At 40.7% G+C, this 8775-nt stretch overlaps 2 non-coding genes across 2 annotated transcripts; both read left to right on the top strand.

Moving 5' to 3' along the window:
• The first annotated feature begins 2802 nt into the window (after nucleotides 1–2802).
• LOC133250174 (U6 spliceosomal RNA) lies at nucleotides 2803–2909 on the top strand. Its single transcript, XR_009737278.1, has one exon. It is a non-coding gene; the product is annotated as a U6 spliceosomal RNA (small nuclear RNA).
• Nucleotides 2910–6699: 3790 nt separating this feature from the next.
• On the top strand, nucleotides 6700–6803 carry LOC133250178 (U6 spliceosomal RNA). The gene has a single exon (XR_009737282.1). It is a non-coding gene; the product is annotated as a U6 spliceosomal RNA (small nuclear RNA).
• Nucleotides 6804–8775: the final 1972 nt, after the last annotated feature.

Genomic DNA, 8775 nt, shown 5'->3' with positions numbered 1-8775 from the left:
CCCAGGGATCAAACCCAAGTCTCCTGCATTGGCAGGTGGATTCTTTACCACTGAGCCATGAGGGAGGCCTAATTATTATCTCTAGGAAAAGCAAGACATATAAATATACTATAACTGTAATACATTATCTGACTCAGCTAGGGGCAAAATCTTACATAATCATTATAATGAAAGCACTGAGGACTTCCCTGCTGGTCCAGTGACTAAGACTCTGTGCTCCCAATGCAGGGGGCCTGCATTCCATCCCTGGTCAGGGAGCGAGATCCCACGTGACACAACTAAGGGTTCAAATGCCGCCACTAAAGATCCCTCATGCCACAGTAAAGACGCAGTGCAGCCAAATAAATAAATGAAGATTTGTTTAAAAACGAAGCACTGTGTGCATGCTAAGTCGCTTCAGTCATGTCCAACGCTGTGCACCCATGAACTGCGGCCTTCCAGGTTCCTCTGTCTATGGGATTTCCCAGGCAAGAATACTGAAGTGGGTTCCCCTGCCCTCCTCCAGGGGATCTGCCCATCCCAGGGATGGAACCCCCATCTGCCTGAGTCTCTTGCATTGCATTATTTACAACTAGCGCCACCTGGGAAGCTCCAGGTCTCCGCATTGCAGGCAGATTCTTTACCATCTGAGGCACCAGGGAAGCTGAAAGCACTGAATATGGATTTAACCAAAACTAGAATATAAATTTTTTGGAGGAAGAAAAGAGGGAAGGAGCTCTGTGTAAGGGAACTAAGATCTTCACCTGTTGCATTGGAAGTGGTTGACAGGCATGGGAATGTCCCCCTCTCGGACCTCTAGATGCAGGGAGCATGTCTACCCAGTGGGTCTAGTCGCTGCACTTTGAAATTGACCACTATAGCTATGTGGAGGTCACTCTTCCCATGGGCTGCTTCCAGCCAATGACTGGGAGATAGGGCATCCCTCCAAAGGGTGACTGTGACTCGAGGACTCCTCATTGACCTTGCTGGCCTTTCCTTAGGGCTGCTCTGTGATCTAAAGCGACTCTACCCCATCTTCTGCCCTTCCGTGTCTCTTGACTTAGTAAGATCTGCAGGCAGTCTAACAGCATCTCCCAAGCTTCTCCCAGGTCCCTTTCCATTTTTCCTCACAGGCATGTTCTGGAATAAAATTTTCTCTTTTGTGTCTGCCTCTTGGAGGGTCTGAACTAACACAGAAGTCAATTAATAATACCTAAAATGAATGAATCTAATGATTATAGATATATGTATTTCTTGAAATACACATGTAAATATCAGAAGAAGTAGCTAAGAACAGTAGAAGTGCTGAAGGGCATATATTTTTAACTCTTTAGCACTACTTGACTTTTTAATATGTGCTTATATTAACTATTTTTTAACTTTATTTTATATTAGAGTATGGTTGGTTAATAATGTTGTGATAGTTTCAGGTGTATAACAAAGTGATTCAGTTATGTGTATACATGTATCTATTCTTTTTTCAAAGTCTTTTCCCATTTAGGTTTATATTAACTATTTTGGGGCTCCCCTAGTGGCTCACATGATAAAGAATCTATCTGCAATGCAGGAGACCCAGATTCAATCCCTGGGTCAGGAATATCTCCTGGAGAAGGAAATGGCAACCCACTTCAGTATTCTTGCCTGGAGAATTCCATGGACAGAGGGGCCTGGCAGGCTGCAGTCCATGGGCTTGCAAAGTGTCGGACACAACTGGGTAACTAAGCACATAAAACTATTTTTAAGTAAGTTGTCTAAAAGTTAAAGGCCACTGCTCTAGATATTGGTTGCTGTTGATTGTTAAGGGGAAACAAAACTTCATCTACACTTTATCGTCTGTTTTTCTAGCAATGACTCCTTTCACTTTCTTTTTTAATTCAACAAACTCCTAGCAAACAGCTCCTCCCAGAGGGAGCAAAATGATCTGCCATCTAAGTGCCCACTCCGGGATGAAAGTGCTAGTGACCATGCCCTTGAGTTATTTTTTCCACATTTAATATATGTGAAAGAATAATTTTTAGAAATGTCATTTTTCTTTTCTTGTCTTCTCCTCACTTCAGGTAGCAAAGCCCTCATTATGAGTTTGGCTTGGGGATTTTTGCAAATGCCATCAAATTTGTATAAACCTACTAGAACTAGAACACCTTTTCACATAAAAATGACAGTTTACTGAAACACTGTATTTTATTATCCCAACACAGCAATAAGACCATTCACCATCTTCATGATTGGTTCAGTTATGTCTGACTCTTTTCGACCCCATGGACTGCAGCACACCAGGCTGTCCATCACCAACTCCTGGAGTTTGCTCAAACTCATGTCCATTGAGTCAGTGATGCCATCCAATGATCTCATCCTCTGTCATCCCCTTCTCCTGCTGTATAGCAAAGTGAATCTGCCACATGTATACATATCATCTTCATGATCATTAGGGAGGATTTTCCCATGTTGTGCTCATCTTTATGAAAATGTCACCTAATCCTAAATCCTTTTCATTTTTCACTGAAAAATGTAGTGGGAAATTCTAGTTAAACGGATAGATTAAAACATAAATTTACCACCATTCCCTCTCATAACTCCTCTAGAATGGCAACGAAGGAAACTTTAAAAGATGTAAAGTCAGGAAAAAAAAAAAAAAAGATGTAAAGTCACAGAGTAAAAAAAGATTGCAACAGAGAAGAGAATACACAAAGCAGATGGATGAGTGATAAGTAACAGCAGAACAGAGAATCCTGAAACCTCACCCTCAGAGGGCTAAACCTGAAAGAAATAAACTGACATTTGCATCTGACTTTTGAGGAAATTAAAGTAAAACAAGCAAGCACAGGGCTCGCTTCATTAGCACATATACTAAAATTGGAATGATACAGAAAAATTTTGTATGGCCCCTGCACAAGGATGACACTCAAATTCGTGAAGCATTTCATATTTTTTGGATTTGAAGATTGGGACTGACCTATATACACTCAGTTCAGTTCAGTCGCTCCGTCATGTCCAACTCTTTGCGACCCCATGAACCGCAGCTACTGTGTAAAAAGCAGATAACGTATAAGAACCTACTGTATAGCACAAGGAATTCTACTCAATGCCCTGGGTGGCCTTCCTTCCTAAATGGGAAGGCAATCAAAGAAGAGGGGATGTATGTACACATATGGCTGATTCACTTTGCTATACAGCAGAAACTAACACAACATTGTAAGACAATTTTACTCCAATTAAAAAATTTTTTTAATAAATTCTCTGTTAAATGCCTGATTTGCATGTGCCACAAATTCTGTGGAATATTCTTATATGGATTTGAACTGTCTTCATTAAAGTAATCTTTATGCAATCTGATTAAACCATTTTTAAGATCCCCTGGTGGCTCAGAGGGTAAAGCGTCTGCCTGCAGTGCGGGAGACCGGGGTTCAATCCCTGGGTTGGGAAGATCCCCTGGAGAAGGAAATGGCAACCTACTCTAGTACTCTTGCCTGGAAAATTTCATGGACTGAGGAGCCTGGTAGGCTACAGTCCATGGGGTCACAAAGAGTCGGACAGGACTGAGTGACTTCACTTTCACAAGATCCCCTGGAGAAAGAAATGGCAACCCACTCCAGTATTCTTGCCTAGAAAATTCCATGGACAGAGGAGCCTAGCGGGCTACAGACCATGGGGTCAGAAAGAATCTAACACAACTTAGTGACTAAACCACCTCTCATGAGCACTTTTAAAAAATGCAAATATAATGATATCCTCAAAGATTTAAGATATTGTATAAGATTTAAGATATCCTTAGAACAAGAAAAATGTGCTAATGAACTTTTAGAAAACAAAAAGAGAAATCTTGGAAGTTAAGTGTAATATTACAGGTATTAAAAATGCAATAAAAGGATTAGAAGATAAAGCCACAGAAATTACACAGAAATTAGAACAAAGAGTGAAAGAGAAGTGGCTCAGTTGTGTCCGACTCTTTGCGACCCCATGGACTGTAGCCTACCAGGCTCCTCCATCGGTCCATGGGATTTTCCAGGCAAGAGTACTGGAGTGGGTTGCCATTTCCTTCTCCAAGGGGATCTTCCTGATCCAGGGATGGAACTCGGGTCTCCCAAATTGTAGGCAGACGCTTTTACCGTCTGAGACACCAGGGAAGTCCAGAACAAAGAGACAAAGATTTAACATAGAAGGAGAGAAAAATTAGAAAACAGGAGAGCCAGAGGAGTTCCAGAAGACAGAGCAGAAACAAGAAGTATAACTTAAAAATCCCCTATTTATTAGTCATGAGTTCATTTGTTCTCTTTTCAGTGAGTGTCTTCTCTATACCATTGTGACAGGTGTGAGAACATGGCAGTGAGCAAGAAACCAGTAGAATTCCTTATCTCGTGGAGCTTACTCAGAAAGGAAGGCTGTGACTTCTTAGGTAGAAAGAGCCCAGTGAATATCATGAAATAAATGAAAAATGTTGACAGTAAGACACACCATCATGAAATTTCAGAACACTAGAGATGATTAAAAAAAAAAAAAAACTCCTAAAATCTCCCAGAAAGAGAAAATCTTTTATATACAAAAGATTATGAATGAAAAAAAAAAAAAATAGGCTTCTCAACATTCACACTAGAAGCTAGAAGGCAATAAAACAATGTCTTTAGGATCCCAGGGGAAATTTCCTACCTAGAATTCAATTTCCAACCTAACTATTAATTAATGTGAGGGTGGAATATAGTTATTTTCAGATATCCCCAACTTTCAAGGTGGCTCAGTGGTAAAAAAAAAAAAAAAAAAAAATCCACCTGCCAATGCAGGAGACTCAGATGTGGGTTCGAATTCTGGGTCAGAAACATCCCCTGGAGTAGGAAATGGCAACCCCCTCCAGTATTTTTAACTGGTAAATTCCATAGACAGAGGAGCCAGGCTATAGTCCATGGGGTTGCAAAGAGTTGGACACGACTGAGCACACACATGCAAACTTTCAAAACCTTTACCAATCATATGTCCTTTCTTGGAAAGCTACTAAAAGAGGTTCTTCACACAATGGAAGGTGAACCGAAAGAGACGTACCATCTAGAAAATAGAAACTTCAACATAGGAAGGCAAATAAAATTCCGGGACAGGAGCTGTGTGTTAGACCCGATGATGGTGATGCATGTGTGCTCAGTCATATTCAACTCTGTGCGACTGACCCCATGGCCTCTAGCCCACTAGGCTCCTCTGACCATGGAATTTTCTAGGCAAGAATACTAAAGCAGTTTGCCATTTCCTACTCCAAGGGATCTTCCTGACTTGGATCAAACCTGCATCTCCTGTGTCTCCTGCATTGGCAGGCAGATTCTTTTCCACTGTGCCACCTAGGAAGTCCCTAGACAGCAAGCAATCTCCATTAGAACAGAAGGTCAGAAAGCTCCAGGGGACAGCTGTTCGCAGAAAGAGGAAGGGGTGGGGATGGGAGTGGGGGATGGGTAGGCAGAAAGAAAAGCAAATTACTTAACTGATATATATGTATAACTTAAGAGGAGATTTACCCTGCTCTCAAGAGTTATGAATGAATAAAGGGTGAATGGATAAATAAAGAGTATCAACTATACTTCATTGTTTTTTTTGAAAAAAAAAACAAACAAACATTTTCTTTAAAAGGCAATTATTAACTCTTGCGGTGGGGGACTGTACAGGAAAGGAAACGTACCACAGGCTCATTTGTGAATAATGCTTACACGGTCATAATAATGTAAACTCTGAATATTCATTTGACTAAAAGGATCAAGAAACCAACACAATATTGTAAAGCAATTACCCTCCAATTAAAAATAAATTTAAATTAAAACAAGGATCATATAACTATATTGGGAGGTTAGATGGTAGAAGACTGCTCAAATTTAGAGAAGCTGTTGGAGGTGTAAGATAGTGACTTTGTAGAAAGCAATTGGGAATATGTAAAATGAGAAGGAAAAAACCTCAAGAAATAGTAGTGTGAGCATATTATTTAGAAATGGAAATAAATTCCATGAATAGCTCATTGAAACAAATGTTTCTTCTGATGAAAACAATGGTGGTGGGGATGAGTATGACTACGGACACTCAAGCCATGTTAAAATCTGAGTATATGTATTTCTCTGATTAAAAATTTAAATTATAAAAAGAGAAATGGTCAAAAATTGATGCTGCTTAGAGCAGTTGTCAAAAAGTATGCAGTGAAATATAAAAATAATTGCCCAATAAAGCTATTTTACTTAACAGTAAAAAAGCAGACTTCTTCAGTTAGTTCTGTTGGGGGAGTGTGTAATTTCCTCGGTTCTGTCTCGCCACAGCAAGAATTTGAAGCAGTGGATGGACCAGTGTTATAGCTTGGTTTTATTTAGAAAGTAAAGGAAAATACATCCTCCAGGTATGAGGGCAGGCCGAACCAAAAGGCGAAAAAGGAGAGAAGCCTCCGGCTCAATTTTGGCTTCTCTTTTTATGTTTTTTTCTCCTCCCCCTGAGCCTGACCTATGTAAGTTGGGCTAACCAGGAGGGCAGTTTGTTTTACCTAAGGTCCTCATTCCGGTCCTCAGACCTTCCTTTATTCTATTTTCGAGGGCTTTTCCCTTCTTTGTCTTTTAGCCACCGCCATTTTGGACTCCCTTTTCCTATTCTAACTACCTAACAGTTCAAACACTCATCTTTTGAATCTGAAGGCAGAGCAAAGGAGTAAGTCATCTAAGAAAATACGTACTGGTCCATGACTGTGGATCAAAAACAAATCAGGAAGGATCCTCGTTTTTGGCAGCTCATAAATTAAAATTGGAATGACACGGAGAAGATTAACATGGCTCCTGCACAAGGCTGACACAAAAATTTGTGAAGCATTTCATATTTGGGGGGAGTTTGGGATTAGCAGAGGCAAACTATTACATATAGCATGGATACACACCAAGGTTCTACTGTACAGCATGTGTATCTGAGTCACTGCTGTACAGAAGAAATTAGCACGACATTGTAAATCAACTATACTTCAGTAAAAAAAAAATTTTTAAAGAAAGAATGAAATCAGAAAGGGCTTCAAGCAATTTGGGCAGTGGGTCTACAGTATATCATTAAATAGGCATGAGGTTCTGATCTGCCTTCTGTTCACCATTTCTAACTATCATGGAAGTCTTGTTTGCAAGGGAACTCAGAGTCATTTGGCAGAACTCGTCATCTCTTCCTTCCTAAAAAGGAAGTGGTGTAAACTTGGTGGTGTCCAAAAAAGGGAGCAGAAACAGTGTTAAATATCTGTAGAGCCTTAAAAACAGAGAAAGATGGGAGTCAGAGAGAGAAAGAGACAGAGCGAGAGAGAAAACATGTGCTTTAAACAGAATCTTCTGACTTAGCAATTTTTGTTTTATTATTATATAAACCTTGAGCAAAAAAAAAAAAACTCTTTGAAGCTCCATCTGGAATGAATCTACTACTGGGCCAGAAAAATGACTCAGTAAATTCTCAAAGTATTTGAAGTAAAAGAGTACTATCCTTTAAATTCCTTCATCTAAATTTTGACAAAATAAGTAAAACACAAAGATTCTCCAAGAAAGAGAGATAATGGAATAAACAAAAAGAAGAAAACCTCCTTTCCTCACACCAGGGATTAATGATACAAATGACAGGAATAACTGGATTTCCTTACAATCCATTCTTAGCCACATATCTCATTAATAGTTTGTCCTCCCTTTCACTTACTGAGTAGCGTTGTGTTAGTTGCTCAGTTATGTCCTACTCTTTGCAACCCCACGGACTGTAACCTACCAGGCTCCTCTGTCCATGGGATTCTCCAGGCAAGAATACTGGAGTGGGTTTCCTTCTCCAGGAGGAGAAGCCATTTCCTTCTCTAGGGGGATCTTCCCAATCTGGAGATCGAACCCAGGTCACCTGCATTGCAGGCAGATTCTTTACTGTCTGAGCTAGAGGGAATTCAAACTTAATCAGATCACATCAGATCAGATTAGTCGCTCAGTTGTGTCCGACTCTTTGCGACCCCATGAATCGCAGCACGCCAGGCCTCCCTGTCCATCACCAACTCCTGGAGTTCACTCAGACTCATGTCCACTGAGTCAGTGATGCCATCCAGCCATCTCATCCTCTGTCGTCCCCTTCTCCTCCTGCCCCCAATCCCTCCCAGCATCAGAGTCTTTTCCAATGAGTCAACTCTTCACATGAGGTGGCCAAAGTACTGGAGTTTCAGCTTTAGCATCATTCCTTCCAAAGAAATCCCAGGGCTGATCTCCTTCAGAATGGACCGGTTGGATCTCCTTGCAGTCCAAGGGACTCTCAAGAGTCTTCTCCAACACCACAGTTCAAAAGCATCAATTTTTCAGTGCTCAGCCTTCTGCACAGTCCAACTCTCACATCCATACATGACCACAGGAAAAACCAGAGCCTTGACTAGATGAACATTTGTTGGCAAAGTAATGTCTCTGCTTTTGCATATGCTATCTAGGTTGGTCATAACTTTCCTTTCAAGGAGTAAGCGTCTTTTAATTTCATGGCTGCAGTCACCATCTGCAGTGATTTGGGAGCCCAGAAAAATAAAGTCTGACACTGTTTCCACTGTTTCTCCATCTGTTTCCCATGAAGTGATGGGACCGGATGCCATGATCTTCGTTTTCTGAATGCTGAGCTTTAAGCCAACTTTTTCACTCTCCACTTTCACTTTCATCCAGAGGCTTTTGAGTTCCTCTTCACTTTCTGCCATAAAGGTGGTGTCATCTGCATATCTGAGGTTATTGATATTTCTCCCGGCAATCTTGATTCTAGCTTGTGTTTCTTCCAGTCTAGCGTTTCTCATGATGTACTCTGCATATCAGTTAAATAAAC

Source organism: Bos javanicus, chromosome 6, assembly GCF_032452875.1.
Source record: "Bos javanicus breed banteng chromosome 6, ARS-OSU_banteng_1.0, whole genome shotgun sequence".
Classification (NCBI taxonomy): domain Eukaryota; kingdom Metazoa; phylum Chordata; class Mammalia; order Artiodactyla; family Bovidae; genus Bos; species Bos javanicus.
The sequence above is the reverse complement of the archived record's forward strand: the minus strand, read 5'-3'. Positions and strand labels throughout refer to the sequence as shown.